This window comes from Pan paniscus, chromosome 10, assembly GCF_029289425.2.
Source record: "Pan paniscus chromosome 10, NHGRI_mPanPan1-v2.0_pri, whole genome shotgun sequence".
In the NCBI taxonomy this organism is placed as follows: domain Eukaryota; kingdom Metazoa; phylum Chordata; class Mammalia; order Primates; family Hominidae; genus Pan; species Pan paniscus.
The window spans coordinates 9291647-9307379 of NC_073259.2; the positions used below are offsets into that span (position 1 = coordinate 9291647).

At 47.5% G+C, this 15733-nt stretch overlaps 1 protein-coding gene across 4 annotated transcripts in view; it reads right to left on the minus strand.

Annotated features, from left to right (window-relative positions):
• Window positions 1-14989, minus strand: part of CRACR2A (calcium release activated channel regulator 2A) — a 152871-nt gene extending 137882 nt beyond the window's left edge. For 2 of the 4 annotated variants that reach the window (XM_034935201.3, XM_034935199.3), the window contains exon 1: window positions 14682-14989. The gene's annotated coding sequence lies outside the window, so the exon portion shown is untranslated. The remainder of the gene's footprint in view (window positions 1-14681) is intronic. The other 2 variants (XM_008973764.5, XM_034935200.3) reach the window with 1 other exon arrangement.
• Window positions 14990-15733: the final 744 nt, after the last annotated feature.

Below are 15733 nucleotides of genomic sequence, written 5' to 3' on the forward strand. Positions count from 1 at the left end.
TGGCAGGCTAAGTACCTAGATGGACCTTACCACTAGAAACTACTAAAAAGTCTTATATAAATTTTTTTTTAATTTCCAAAAGCACTGATGGACTGACAAGAAAGGAAGGAATTCACGGGCCAGGGGCTTCTTTAGATAATATATATCCAGATACTGACCATAAAAATGACTGTAATGTATTCAAAGAAATTAAAGTCAAGTTTGAAGATTATGTGCAGGAGACAAAAGGTCATGAGGAATAACCAAGAAGTTTTGAAGAATGAACCAAAGAGAATGTTTAGAAATAAAAAAAAAAATTGAAATTTCAAACTGTGGATAGTCTTAAGAGCAGTTTAGACACAGTTTGAGAAACAGACAGTAAACTGGAAGCTGGGTCAATAATAAATTAACCAAAATGCAGCACAAAAAGACAAAGACACTGAAAATATGAAAGAGAACTTAAGAGACATGAAAAAGAGTCTAACATACATCTGTTTGGAGTTTCAGAAGGAGAAGGAAAAGAATATTTAAACAGGTAATGACTAAGAATTTTCTAAAGTGATGAAAGATACCAAGACACATATTCAAGAATCCCAAGAAGAATAAATAAAAAGAAATCCATAAGCAGACACATGTCAGTGAGGCTTTAGACCACCAAAGACAAAGAGAGTGTCTTAAAAGCAGCACAGAGAAAAGAGAAATTACCTTCAAGGGATTAACAGGTTATTTGTCATCAGTGATGAACAAGACAGAAGGCAGTGGTAAAATACCTTCAACATGCTAAAATCAGGTCACTGTCTCCTGAGAATTCTATACTTAAAAAGATATCCTTTAAGAACAAGAGAAATAAAGACATTATCTGACAAAAAAAAAACCTGGGAGTCGGCCACATGGAGACTCTCACTGAAAATGAAAAGTTTAAAAGATAGACATCAAGCAGAAAAAGACAGAATCTACGTGAAAGATCTTAGATTAAGGAAGAAATGAAAAACAAAGAAGCTGAAAATGGATTTTCTCAGTGTGTTGTTGAAAAAGTTACAGATTGGTAGTCAGACATGCTTATACTGGTATCTTGCTGCCATCTCTTGCTATCTGAGAAACTTCAATCAAATTACTTAATCTCTCAGAGTCTTGATTTCTTCATCTTAAAAATTCATCTAACAGTGTCACTTATACGAGCATTTTTTTGAGGAATAAATGAGCAAATACCTACGAATGCTCCCAGCATAGCTTCTGTATCTGGAAGATGTAAAGTAAATGTTAATTTCTTATCCCTTTTAAAATTAATGAATACATTTTAAAAATAAGACATTGCTAACAACAACGAATGACTCCCTTTGCTTCACTTCTAAGATAAAATTCTGGCACTGTTTCAAATTATACAAATATGAACTCGTGTTCAGCAGTTATTTTCGTCTTTCCAGTATCAAGCCTAAGATCTTTTGAACAAAATATTTATGATCTCTTTTAAGAAATACTGGCTGGGCACGGTGGCTCATGCCTGTAATCCCAGCACTTTGGGAGGCCGAGGCGGGTGGATCATGAAGTCAGGAGATTGAGACCAGCCTGGTCAACATGGTGAAACCCCGTTTCTACTAAAAATACAAAAATCAGCCGGACATGGTGGTGCGTACCTGTAATCCCAGCTACTCAGGAGGCTGAGGCAGGAGAATCGCTTGAACCAGGGAGTTGGAGGTTGCAGTGAGCCGAGATCACGCTACAGCACTCCAGCCTGGCGACGGAGCGACTCCGTCTCAAAAAAAGAAAAAAATTATTGCATGCATACACACAAGCCCCAGGGATATACCCCAGATTCTAGATGAACTCACAATTTTAAAATAATTTGTGGTCACAGTGTTATGAGGTTATAAAATAGATGCTGGTCCATCCGTACTGCAAAATGACATATCCTGCTCATCCTCTTTCCTCACATCCTTGCCCAGGGCTCTCCTTTCAACTAGGAGATCCCTGGAGATCAAAAATGATCCCTCTGCAGCTTCTGCTACTCCAACCCCCATGGTGAAGAGCCCCCCAGCTTCTTCCATGACCCTACTCTCAGTTTGATGAGGGAATGAAAAAGGAGAGGAAAGCCAAAGTTAATAAAAGGTAGCTAAGAAAAGTTAGCTTATTCTTCTTTAGGGTCTCTGCCCAATTTTTATTTGGCAACACTTCAGGGGAAACAGATAAAGTCAGAGTGAATCTTTCCTTGATGGTGTCAAGGAAACAAAAAAGCACTGGTCCTGAAGTTCTAAGTTCTACGTCCTGGGGTGGCGTCCTTACTCGGCATTTGCAACTTACATGTCCTTGGGCAGGCCACTTAACCCCTCTTATTTTATTTATGAGGCAATAATTATATCATATTTGTAGAGCATTTTACAATGTATTAAGTGCCTCCACAGTCATAATTTTATTTAATATGCTTAGCCGAGTGTATAATACTCAGTACTAATACCTTACTGCATTGCTGTACACATTTGAAAGCAGAGTCTGCGGGTTGCTGTGTGAATTGCAAACACCTTCATCAACAGAGAGATCATCTCCGTGTACATAATTTAACCCATTATGGTTATTGAGTGGGCTCTGCAGTCAAGTGCCTGGATTTGAATTCTGGTTTTACACTTACTAGCCATGTGACCTCGAGCAAGTTGCTTAGCTACTTTATAAGCCTCAGTTTCCTCACCTTTAAGTTAAGGAAAATAATAATTGTACCAGCTTGTAGTGCAGAGCTTTGCATATGGTGGGCTCTCAGTGAGAGGTGACTTGAATTTACACCAAGTTGAGTTGACAGCTGTCTGACCACACATATGTACTCAAGAACACCCACCCTCCTTCTTCCTTTCTTCTCCATGGTTGCCTCCACCCTCTACATCCCTAGGCAAATATTTGCAAAGGGAGGGCAGAAGCTCCAGATAGCAGGACACACCCAGAATGACTTTCTTAAAAGTAACAAAGCCTCGTTTTTCCATTTTCCACTTTCTGTAGGTTTTAGTTCCCACTCCATTTCAGGGGGGTCTCCATGCTATTTTGGTTGGAAACATAGCCCAGACTTCTGAGGGTGCCAGTCAGCCTGGACCCCTTCCTACTTCCTCCTGAGGGTCTTGATGTGACAGGCTGGAGAGCTCTGGGCTATGGGGCACCGGCTGAGCCTCAATCACCTAACTGAATTGTGCAGTTCACCTGTTTGATAAAAAACACTGATGACTGAGCCAATGCTAAATGGATCTATTATAATGATATAAGAAGCAAAGGTTAATTTCAGCCAAACTGATGAATGAATGGAAAATACGTTGCTGCACAAAAATAAGCAATCTCCATTTAAAAGGCTTTCTATTCATAAACGACTTTCCTATTTTCACTGTTTAATTCCATCCTTATAAATTCCCTAAGGAACATGAAGGGCAGCTCTTTTATAGATGAGGCAACTGAGGCCCACAGAGAGCAAGTGGTGGAGCTGAACATAAAACACGCTCTTCCTCCCTCACACCCAATGCTGCTGCCTAGCACGGCTTCCCCACCTGAGCTTTCTGACTTTCCTGTCTGCCCGCTTCCAGCTTCTGTGGACCAGTTCCTAAAGGAACAGCATTAGGAGTCACATCACATCGGCATTTGCATTCAGAATGGGACAGGGCAGGAGGATAGGAGACATGGCTTAGTCACTCAACTTACATCTTAGTCCACAAAAAGAAAACATATCCTCAAGAGCTCCAATTAGGCCCAATCAGCCTGGAGTTCACAGGCTAACTGCCTGCAGCAATGAAGTGGGCACATGTGTCCTCTCAGTGAGGGCAAGAGAGTCACCCGTGACTGTCACTCTGCTAGTTAACATTTCTCTCCAAAGCACCTCTGAGACAGCCCAGCCATTTCACAGGTTGCAGACAGAGGCTGTGTGGCTGCTGGGGTTGAATGCACATGTCAGGTTAGGACAGGGAGGGCAGGACTAACTACCGTTACCCAGGCCTAGGACATGGCCAAATCGTGAACAGCTGCCTTTGGCTCTATAACCAGGACTGAAAAGAAATCAGGCAGCAGGCATGAAAGAATTCAATAGTGGGCCTGTTGGTAAAAGACTTACCATCTGGGCATCGCTCATTCGGTTTTGGTTGGCTTTTCCTGGTGGATAACTGTATAAGGAAAGGGTGAGTCTCTGAGGGTGGTCCCATCTTCTTCCACTCTATAGCTCTCTGGCACCTTCTACAGGGTTCCGAATACCATCTCCATCCTAATGGGACATAGTCCACATCATACATGCCCAAATCCGTGCTGATTCTAGAGACCTTCCAGAGCACATGCAGAGGCGGGGCCAGCTGTGCTAGGTTCTATTTGACAACATCCCCATCTAGACGAAGGAGGATCAAAAAGTCCAGACTTGAATCCTGGCTCCCTGCTGGGAGAAATCTCACTTCCTTCTAGATTATAAACTAGTCAGTGAAGGCCAGCAGGAGCACAGTGTGACCCTTACAAATATTGGCAGGCACATTCTACAGCCTGGCCAGAACGTCACTGGTTTAATTTCCATAAGAATGACCCTCAGACACTGTCTATAAGATGGACAGAAGGACACTCATGGAACAGTCCTCCCAGGACCTCCTGTCACCACTTACCTGCTGAATTCTACCATCTTTGAAGACAAAGCTCAGTTCCCACCTACTTGGCTAAGCCCTCTCCAAGGCCCAGTTTCTTTCCAGAGCACATTCATTCTGTCCCATCTCCTTGGCAAAAGTTATACATGCTATCTGGGGAGGTCAGCTCTCTCTGCGCTTGTGTCTGGTCAAAAGAAATACTGTGTCCCTTTTTCTTTTTCCCAGTACAAAGCACTTCATACAGTAGGTGTTCAATAAGTACATATTAATCCATTTTGTTTTTTGTTTTATTGGCACTAAATCACTACAATGTAACCCCTAAAGTGTCAGAAAATTCAGATGTGGTGTGTGTTACAATCTAACTGCTATTGAGTACAAATGAGAACTTTTCATTCTATTTCAAACTTCTGTAAATAGGGCTTGTACATTTTTTAAAAATACGTTTAGTTTGCGATGTGTGACTACGTAATGGAAGCTGAGTAACTTTTCTTTTTTCATTGACACTCATTTTACCTGGCAGTTCCTTTTTGTGTCTCTGGTTCTGCTTCAAGCTGCAGTTCAATGTACTAAAATTGCATTCCTTAAAAAGAAGTACTATATTAGACTTTTAAACTGGCCTTTTCCATCCCTATATCTCTGGATGGCCTGTGCCTGGGGCAGCTCACCTGGTATGGCATCGGCGGCTTCTGGCTCCCATTTTACAGGCGTGTGGAGAGAGCTCTGTCATGAAGCAGACCCTGCAACCCAAGGGGTCGGCCCTTTGTAGGAAGCCAGTCAGGCACAGGGGGATCAACAGCCTGGGGGAGGTGTCCATGGTGCAGGTGTCTATACCAGGACTAGGTGTCTGGTGTGAGCCCACACAAGTTGTTGAACCTGTCTGAGCCTCAGTTTCCTCAACTGTAAAAAGGACATGGTAAGACCTATATCAGAAAATGCCTGGCACATGGCAGGCATTTGACAAATTATCTTATTATGAAGCATGCGGCCCATGCAGAAGTTTGTTGAATGCTTTGCTGTTTCCCCAGCTGACTTCATTCCCAGAGTTAAGCCACATCAGAACCCTGTGCCCCAAAGAAAGTTCAACCCCAAAATCTGAGTTCTGAGACACACAGTAGGGGCTTGCAGTCCATGGGGAGGGTAATGACGAGCAATAGCAAATGTGCCAGAGGACACGTCGCAGAAGATGTGTCAGATGCCAGAAAGAATGCTCGCTGGGGAAATAGCAAATACACTCTGTAGTATTTGTGGCCAGGACAACCACAGCTTAGGAACAAACTGTGTCCTGAGTAAATGCAGAATCAAGCTGTGGTGAGATACCAAGAGGGGACAGGAAAGCAAAACAGATCATGACCAAGAACAGGAGCTAAGATGGTGACCAAACCCCTGCTAGCCAGAGAACGTGCACCAATTCTCCGCCTTGGGAGGAATCCACGGTCAAAGCTAAACTCACACTTTCATAGTATGTGTGTAATTAGTTGAAAAGCTTAATTTAACAGTTTGGTAAATTGCATTAGCAGTTTATCTGTGGTATGTAATGAAGCTATTTTTAAGTGAATCCTTTTTGGCTAAAGGCCCCAGTGAAGAATCCTAATGGAACATGGTTCACATAATACAAACCCAGCATGCAGACGCTAGAAACCTTCTCGAGTAGACACTAATGTGCCCAGACAGGGAAGCTGTGCTTGACTCTGTACAATGACACCCCTGTCTAGATGAAGCAGGAAGAATCAGAGAGTCCAGAATCGAGTCCCAGCTCTGAAATTACACTGCCTCGGGTATGTTACTTACATCTGTGGTGCTCACTTTCCTCATCTGGAAAGGGTGGGTGATCATACTACCTTACAGGACCCTGGGGAGAAATATGCAAGGTTCTGTACAAAGTACTTAGCCCACAGGAGGGCAGTCTCACAGAAGCGCTTTTGATTGAAGCAGATAATTTTTTTTTAAACCCAAACAAACAGAAAGGAATAAGAGAGAAACGGCAGCAGAAAGATTACCCAAGTCGACAGGACATCTGATGGTGAGGCCATTGTGCAGAGAGCGAACTGAGATGGTATCACTGTATGACTTCCTGGAGCCACAGTTAAAACCAAACTTTCTCCAACCCCATCAGTTTGAGAAGAGGAAACAATTCGCAATGTGAATATACTTACTGCCACTGCGCAGTATACTTAAATTGGTTAAAATGATACATTTTATGTTATGTATATTTTATCACAATGAAACAGTGAAGATCCAAAAACAAACAAACAAAAAACCCTAAACCTCAACTCTCTGCCCACTGAAGACAGTACAATAAAAATAACATAAAGAAGAGTTGGATGGCCTTCCCTCTGTGGGATTCCGTAGGGAAGGCTGTGTCCATGCACCCAGATGCCACACCAAAGGCCCTGTGAGTCAAGATCTCCATCCTGTGGATGATCTGTATCCGGGGTGTCTATTCAATCCAAACTCCCAGAAGACCCGAAAACCAAAAAGCTACCGCAGGCCATGGCACCACTGAAAGATCTAGAGGTTCTTCTGCTGAACAATGTGTTATCCCTGACGGTATCTCCCCAGTGGCAATTTCTGACCATGATTCAGATGACACTACCCACAGAAATGAACTTCCAAGAACTCCTCCTCCCTCACTCCCACCGTGTCCTCCTCTGGGGATGGTGGCGCTGCTGCCGTCTTGCTCACAAAACCTGCCTTGGGAAGAAAGCCCCTAAAATGTCAGCCCTGCTCAGGTTAAGAAATAGTAGCTTTGGGCCAGGTGCGGTGGCTCACACCTGTAATCTCAGCACTTTGGGAGGCCAAGGCAGGCAGATCATTTGAGGTCTGGAGTTTGAGACCATCCTGGCCAAGATGGAGAAACCCCATCTCTACTAAAAATACAAAAATTAGCCAGGCATGGTGGTGCATGCCTGTAATCCCAGCTACTTGGGAGGCTGAGGCAGGAGAATCGCTTGAACCCAGGAGGTGTAGGTAGGTTGCAGTGAGCCAAGATCATGCCATTGCACTCCAGCCTGGGCAACAAGAACAAAACTTCATCTCAAAAAATAAAATAAAATAAAATGAAGAAAGAAAGAAAAGAGAAGAGAAAAGAAAAAAGAAATAGTATCTTTGACAAACCATCTCCTTCCCTACAGAAAAACAAAACCTGGCTGAAGGCAGGAGGTGTCTCTCTGGCCAGTGTCTCTCATCTCCCTCCCGCTGACCTCCCTGATCCCATTCATGTCTTCAGAAGGGCATGGCCCTGTCGAGGGGGTGAAGGGCTGTTCCTGTGCCTCAGGGCCCTGTGCTGTAAATGCTTCCCAGCCTGGGCTGCACTTCTAGGTGCAGCTCAAATCCTACCTCCTCTCTAAAGCCATGAGAAATATACTTTACTTACTTGCCTATAAACACTAACATCATTGGTTATTTTTCATATCATCTCCTGCTATGAGCTAAATTATGTTCCCCCGACAATTCATATGTTGAAGCCCTAACTCTCAATGTGATGGTATTTGGAGGTGAGGACTTTAGGAGGTGATTAGGTTTAGATGAGGTCATGAGGGTGGGGCCCTCATGATGGGATTAGTGCCCATCATGAAGAGATACCAGAGAGCTCTCTCTCTCTCCCCATCTCTCTCTCCTCCCTCTTCCCCACCCTTCCTCCACCCTCCCTCTCCCTTCTTCCTCTCCCATTCTCTCCCTCTCTGTGCCATATGAGGACACAAAAAGAAAGTGGCTTTCTGCAAGCCAAGAAGAGAACCTTCACCCACCAAACTGGCACCATGATGTTAGACTTCCAGCCTCCAGAACTGTGAGAAAATAAATTTCGGTTGTCTGTGATATTTTGTTCTGTCTGCCAGAACAAAGGCATCCCCTCAAAGGGAGTATGCATGCCTGCTACAGGGACCACCCCTCTCTTCTTAGACCAGACCCCCTGCAGGACCCTTTGCTGGCACAGCAGGGACTTAGCATGCATGGAAGCTAATTAGGTGAGAGACTCTGCTTCTGCCTCCTGGAGAATTTCAATCCAAGACAAGCACAACAAGTTGTGAAGGACCAACAAGGGGAGGAGTACATCTCAACAAGTTGGTTGAGAAGGACCAACAAGGGGAGGAGTACACCCTTAGCATGGAACTCAACCACAAGCTCTCAAAACAGGTAATGTCACCATGACCCATGGGATCACATGTGCGTGGACCACGTGCTTCCTCACATCCCTTAATTCACCTGACATGGATCAACAGGTAACTCCTGTATTCTCACTTGAATGAAGAGAAGAGAAACTCAGGTTTAGAGGCTAATCCCAAAGACATATGACTGGTTAGAGTAGAACCCAGACTCTGCACTAAGCATTCAGAGGCGGCAGGCTGTGGAACGCTTGAGGACTTGGCCCTAGAGCCAGACTGCCTGGGTTCAAATCCCAGCTCGGCCTCTTATCAGCTGTGTGACCCTGGAAAAGTTACTCAGCCTCTTGAAACAGATGAGGAAGATGGCTTCCTCATCTGTAAAATGGGGAGAATGATGATAACAGTGCCTATTTCATAAAACTGTTACAAAGATGAGTTCATTTATGCCAAACTCTCAGCCATGCCCAGTGTATTTCTGTGCATCAACCTTGAGGTGCAGTGGAAAGAGACTCCCTGGAGTTCTGTCTTTGGTCAAGGTGGGGCTGCAGGAAGCTGGCCTCCCTCCCGCATCAGCACCAATCCAACCCTCTATCCCAGTGGGTGAAGGTATGTGGTTATGTGCAGTGGACAATGTGGCAAAGCTGCATCCATTTACCAAGAGAACTCTGATGGACTACAAATCCTGGAGCTCAATGCTGAGCAATCTCTAAAGTAAACAAAGTGAAAATAAACCAATTGCCCAGGTAATAGAAGATTTTCCTCTTGTCTGCACTGGTAATTGGGTCATTGTAGCCAACCTCCCACGTCCCCTGGTGCTGCTGTGAGTTAAAAAGAGAGTAAAGGAAGCTGTCTGGCCAGAAACACGAGTGCAGGTTCCGGGGGGAGGGCAGCCACACCCGCTGGTTCCAGCTTGTCCTGGTGCACCTGTAGCACGTGTGCTACGTCTCACCCTTCTCACCTTTCCTCTAACTAAGCCCAGAAGGGCACAGAGTTCCACAGGCTCAGGGGTACACTATGAGCACAGGGCTGGGTATTAAGCCTATCCAACCTCACTGCTGGAACTTGCTTGGGTAAAACACGGTTTCCACTTTCCCACAAGTTCTCAGGCCCAGCCTCACATTTTTCCACCCCCAGGCAGGGCAGCTCTATTGTGTGAATAAGGAATCTTCAGCACAGATGGGGTGGGGACAGAGGCCCTTGGAATCTGAACCACAGGGGAAGCTTGCCTGTTCCTACCTCCCTGCATCTTCTAGAAACACCTGGAGCATCACCCAGAGTCAGACTCCACCCACCATAGAGCCTGCTGCCCCATAAATGCCTCCCTTGGCCAGCCCCATCCAGGATGTGTCAACAAACAGACAAGGGAAGAAAGTGTCCTGCTGGCATTCTGAGAAAGCCAGGGCTGGGAGCCAAAACACACCGACAAGGGGGATGCTCTGTCTCCTGAAGAATCTGTCACAAAAGAAAATTCTATAGCCCTCAAGCTGGAAGAGGCCCTGCACCCTCTAGTTGCCCCAGGCAGATGAGGTCCTAGAGGAACCCGTCCCTAGCATTGAACTTCAAGAGGTCCTTCCTGTATCTAACTCAGCCTTCAGAGAAAGGGCAGAGCAGTTACAAGGCAAGGATGACTGAGAACTCCAACACCTGAGGCCAAGAGTCAGCACTGTGTACAAGGTGTGGAGCCTGTAGATGACAAACCTGACTGAGGGTTGTCCTCCCCCTCACCTCAGCCTGACTGCAAATTTGTTTATGTCATCCGGATGACGTCATGCTAACTTGACCAGTTGGAGCAGCTGTGAGGGAAAACAGACCCCAAAGGTCCCTCTCCTGAGTCCTGTGAGGGGAAGGGGGTGTCTTTGTGTGGATGCTGTTGGTGAGTAGAGAGCCAATGGAGCATAACGCTTACAGTGCAGGCTCTGAAATAGCCAAGCTGCCTGAGTTCAAATCCTGCCTCTACCGTGTATCAGCTGTGTGACCGTAGACATGATACTGTGCCTCTCTCTTCCTCAGTTAACTTTTCTATAAAATGGGCATGATGGCAGTGCCTAGCCAATTGGGTTGTAGTGAGGCTTCCATAAGGGAATACATGGACAGCCCTTGGGCCATGCCTGGCACTTTCTTTGCATTGCTGTTGTGAAGGTGACCAGTTTGCCTGGAACATCCTGGCTATGCTTGTGGTCCCGGCATTGCTATGAATATTCCCCCTTTCACTCCCGGCAGTGCCCGAGGTTGGATGATGTATTATAAGAGTGACTCCCTTTGGCTTCTTCATGTCCACCTGGTTATCTCCCTGCTTCATGCTGCCTCTGAGTACTGGGGAGCCAGGTTCCCAAAATATAGGTCCCCAAAGTAGGTTCTGCCCATGCCACTGAGGTGTCTCCTCCACAAACTCAGCTCTTCCTCTTTTCCTTCTTCTCTGCACTTTGTCTCTTCTCCGTCCTTGATCCTTACAGCCATCCTCTCCTTTCCTGCTTCCCTGTCCGTGCCTTAGGATTCTGCTGGTGCACACAGGTACCATCTGGCTTTATTGGGACCTCCCCCTGACCCTGTACTTGGACGGAACCCTTTATGGCTCTAACTAAACTGTGCCTTATCAAATTTCTCTCAGAGGAAAGGAAGCAATTTGAAAAGGCAAAGAAATGACCAATAGATGGATGAGTGGAACAATGTGCTGGGTTTTGTTGTTGTTGTTGTTGTTGCTGTTTCTTTGTGTGTGTGTGTGTGTGTGTTGTGTTGGTAGGAACAAAAAGTGTACCAGTTTGAAATGGTCCATTGAATGCTAGACCTGTCTATAAAACTGTCCCCAGGGCTATTTTTTTTTATTTTTTATTTTTATTTTTTGAGACGGAGTATCGCTCTTGTCACTCAGGCTGGAGTGCAATGGCGCAATCTCAGCTCACTGCAACCACCGCCTCCTGGGTTCAACCAATTCTCCTGCTTGGCCTCCTGAATAGCTGGGATTACAGGTGCCTGCCACCATGCCCAGCTAATTTCTCTATTTTTAGTAGAAATGAGGTTTTGCCATGTTGGCCAGGCTGGTCTCGAACTTCTGACCTCAGGTGATCCACCCGCCTCAGCTTCCAAAGTGCTGGGATTACAGGTGTGAGCCACCAAGCCTGGCCCCCCAGGGCTATTTTATAGGAAACCCTGGAGGCTCCTCTGCAAGACAGCGGCCTCCCTGTGTGTCAGTGCAGAAAGCAAAACCTCTGGAGCCCAAGGGCCTGGACCCATTTCTGCCACTCACTAACAGCTGACAAAGGACCATGATTTCGCAAAGACTCAGTTTCTCCATCCGTAAAATAGGGCAGACTTGTCTCTAGAACACCGTGATTCTATGACATTGTAAGAGGCCCTGGACCTGCTCTTAAGATCCTGAATTCTGCAATATTCTGCAATATTTGGCAATTACATCTTTTAGCTCTTCTCTAGGGGAAACATACGAGGGAAACAGGGCCTTGGAAAATATAAAATCTGAACTAATTCTCACCTAAGGTATCATGGCAAGTGCCTGAGTCCTCTGTGCATTGCAACAGAATAGACACTATTTTGTGTGGAAGAAAAGCAAGAGAGAGATGTGAACTCAGTGGGTGATTAGCCAGTCCCTGAGGAATCCCTCACTAGCTCTCCCCCAGCCTAGCTTCTCTCAGCTGCATTGCCAGTACCCAGGCAGCCTGCAGATTCAACCCTCCCTCCCCACAACAGGTTCAGCAAACCATTGCAACAGGGAGCCCCAAGGCAGAATGGATGGCTGCTGGGGCCTGCCTGCTGCAGGCTCACCACAGGCTGACGCATCTCCAATCACCCCCCACACCTGGGGTTCCATCTCTGTCAGTGGCATCACCAGCCACTCTAACTCTGGAACCCAAATTGCCATCATCTTGGTCTCTTCTGCTCTGGTCCCTGACATTTATTCAGTTACCAGATTGCATCTACTCCATTGTTCTCTGGGTTAAAATCCCCATCCCACCACTTATTTTCTGTACGACCTTGGATAAACCACCTAACTTCTCTCTCAGTTTCCTCCTCTACAATATGGAACAATCATAGCAATCTCCTCATGAGGTTGTCAGGAGGATTAAATGAGATTAAACATGAAAATCTCCTACCACAGGCCCTGGCACATAGCAGATGACTTTTCCCCCACCCCCAAGCCTTTTAGCCCCTTCTTGTCCATTCCCACCAGCCCTGTTCAACCCCTCATGGTGACTGCAATGGGCTTCTTCCCAGGTTCTCTTCCCACAGCTTCCTCCACTGCAGTACATCCCATACCCAGCTGCAGATGACACGTTCTTCTGAACCCAGCTCCAGGAACAACACTTCCCTTCTTAGAAACCATCAAAATATCCCTAGGCTTAATAATGAAGTTTCTAGACTCGTAACACTCCAAGCCTCTGCCATCTCTCCCAGGCAGCACTCCTCACCGGATTGTCCACTGCATTATTCCTTGCTCCTCAGGTACAACCCACCTTCACGGCTTTGCTCAGCCGTCCTTCCCCAAGATGCCCAGACCCAGCCTCCTATTCAAGGCCCGGCCTCAGTGCCACATCCAGGATGCCCTCTGCGAGTCACTCCTTCCAGAAGTAACCTCCCTCCTCCAAACTCCCTCTACACGCTTTATAGTATAGAACTGAGAGGTGACAGGACCTCGGAAGCCATACCTGAAGCCTCTCACTTATCACTTAAAAACTGTGCATAAAGTAGCTCTTATGGGCAAATACTAAACCACGAGGTTGTGCATATTCATTTCCCCTGAAAAGGGGAATGAACTCTGGACCCTTCAACAAAAATGCTGATTCCATGTGGAGCAAACTGCTCTGATTTCATATCCCTATGGCCACATCCTTGATAAAAAGACTCTTTGGTACATGCTGCTTTCTTCCAGAGACAAGGAACCCATCACCTCATGAGTTAGGTTCTTCCTCCTGACCCTCTGACCACCCTGGGGACTCCCACGGATTGGCCCTTTCTGTCCTCTTGAGTCACACAGAACGAATTCCTTTGAGACTCCTGGTGTCCTCCACAGAGCCAAACAGGGCAGGTTCCTAAGCACGCTGTGTAAACAGATAAATGAACTCAGAGGGCTTTCCCACGTGGCAGGGTACATTCGCTGCATCCTGTGCATGCATGGGTGCACAGACACACACTCGCACACACACGGACACACACACACACAGACACACACACACGGACACACACACACTGACACACACACAGACACACACACATGGACACACACACAGACACACACACGGACACACACACACACAGACACACACACGGACACACACACACTGACACACACACAGACACACACACATGGACACACACACAGACACACACACGGACACACACACACACACACTGACACACACACAGACACACACACACACGGACACACACACACACGGACAGAGTCAGCACAAGGCCTCTGAGCCACACTGCCAGGCCAGCACACGCTGGGGCCAGGGCGGAAGCCAAGCCCCAGCAGCCGCCCACTTCCTGACCTCCTTCCTTTGCTCTGGGAGGTTCTCTCTCTGTGTCTTTCTGACTGTCTGTCTCGGTTCTTGGTTTCTAGGCATGGCAACAGTTGTGGATGCTGCCTGCGTGGCCAGGGCTCCTAGTAGCACTGACCTGCAAGGTAGGAGTTTTGGTTCTTAGACTTGAGACCTTGGGCAAGTCACTTTACCATTCTGAGCCTCAGTTTCCTCATCTGTGAAATGAAGAGGCTGGATGAGGCTGGAGGGTTCCTAAGGTCCTTTCCTGACCAAAACCCTAGTGCTTCTCGGCTCTCCTCCAGTCCCGTTACCGAGTGACAGGGAGGGGAGCAAGGGCCAGGCCAGGCCTGGGGGTGGCAGGGGAGCCAGCTGTTCCCACCCAAGGGCACACAGCCTCCATCCAGGCCCTCTGCGAATTCCATGTGCTGCACACACGCGCTCACACTTCGCAGCCGGAGAAGCGGGCAGGAAGCGCCGCCCCCCGGCTGCCCCGGGCGCCCACCCTCAACCTTCCTCCACATTACCTTGGGCGTGTAGGCTTCCCGTGGACCTGCCCGCGCCGCCCGCTCGGCTCTCAGCTGTCAAGCAGCCGCCCGCTCCGCCGCCTGCTCCGCCCGACTCTTTCCGCTCCGAGCCGCGCAGGCTGGACCAGCCCCTCAGCGGAGCTGAACGGGAAGCGGCGCCCCCTGGGCGCCCTCCGGGACGCGCGCGCGCCAAGCGGTGGGGTCCGGGCCTGCAGGCGCGACCGGAGACCGCCAGGGAGGCTGGGTGGCGAGGGCGGGGCGGCTGCCGACTTAGCCGGCCTGACTGGTCGGGCTTCCTGGGTCCCTCTGCTCCCTAGGCCCCCTAGGCCCCTTGCCCCGATTCAGGCTCCCAAGGTGGGGCATCAGTCCGGCCCTTGCTGGCTCACTGGAGAGGTGGTGTCTGGGAGTGCACCCCCGAAAACCCGCCAACAGCCCGGCGTCACTCCAGCTGTTATCTCTGGGAACAGAAACTAAAGGGGATCCTTATTCTTTATACTTTTCTGACTCTTCTATATATTCTACTGTGGGCATGAATCGTTAAAAACAAAACAAAACACCAAAAACCCAATACGTATTTGTTAATAAAGCAATGAGTAAATCTTCAAATGCCTCCCAAGGTGCTCAGGCTGCAGGATAACCCCTCAGCCTAGCGCACAAGGCAAGGCCCACCCTGCCCTCTCTGGCCACAACCTAATTTTCCAGCCTCACCCTCTCTCCCTCACACACACACAACACTTTCGCTCTGGACACACTAGCTGTTGCCAAACACCAGCTGTTCTTCATGGCTGCCGGGAGTTCTTCTTTTTGCCTGGAACACCCTCCCCTTTCATCTCTGCCTGTTGAAATCCTACTCATCCATCCAGGCCCCTCTGAAATGTCACCTTTTTGGAGAACCCTTCCCCAGACACTGCCCCTGCAGAGTGCCCCAGTTCTTTCCTGGCAAGCCCATCTTTCTGGTACTGGTTTAGGTAGTAGCATCCCCCTCTCTCATGCACTAAGCCCTATTCCAAGGTGGAGAGAAACAAATTAGCACTTACTGAGCAGCTGTTATA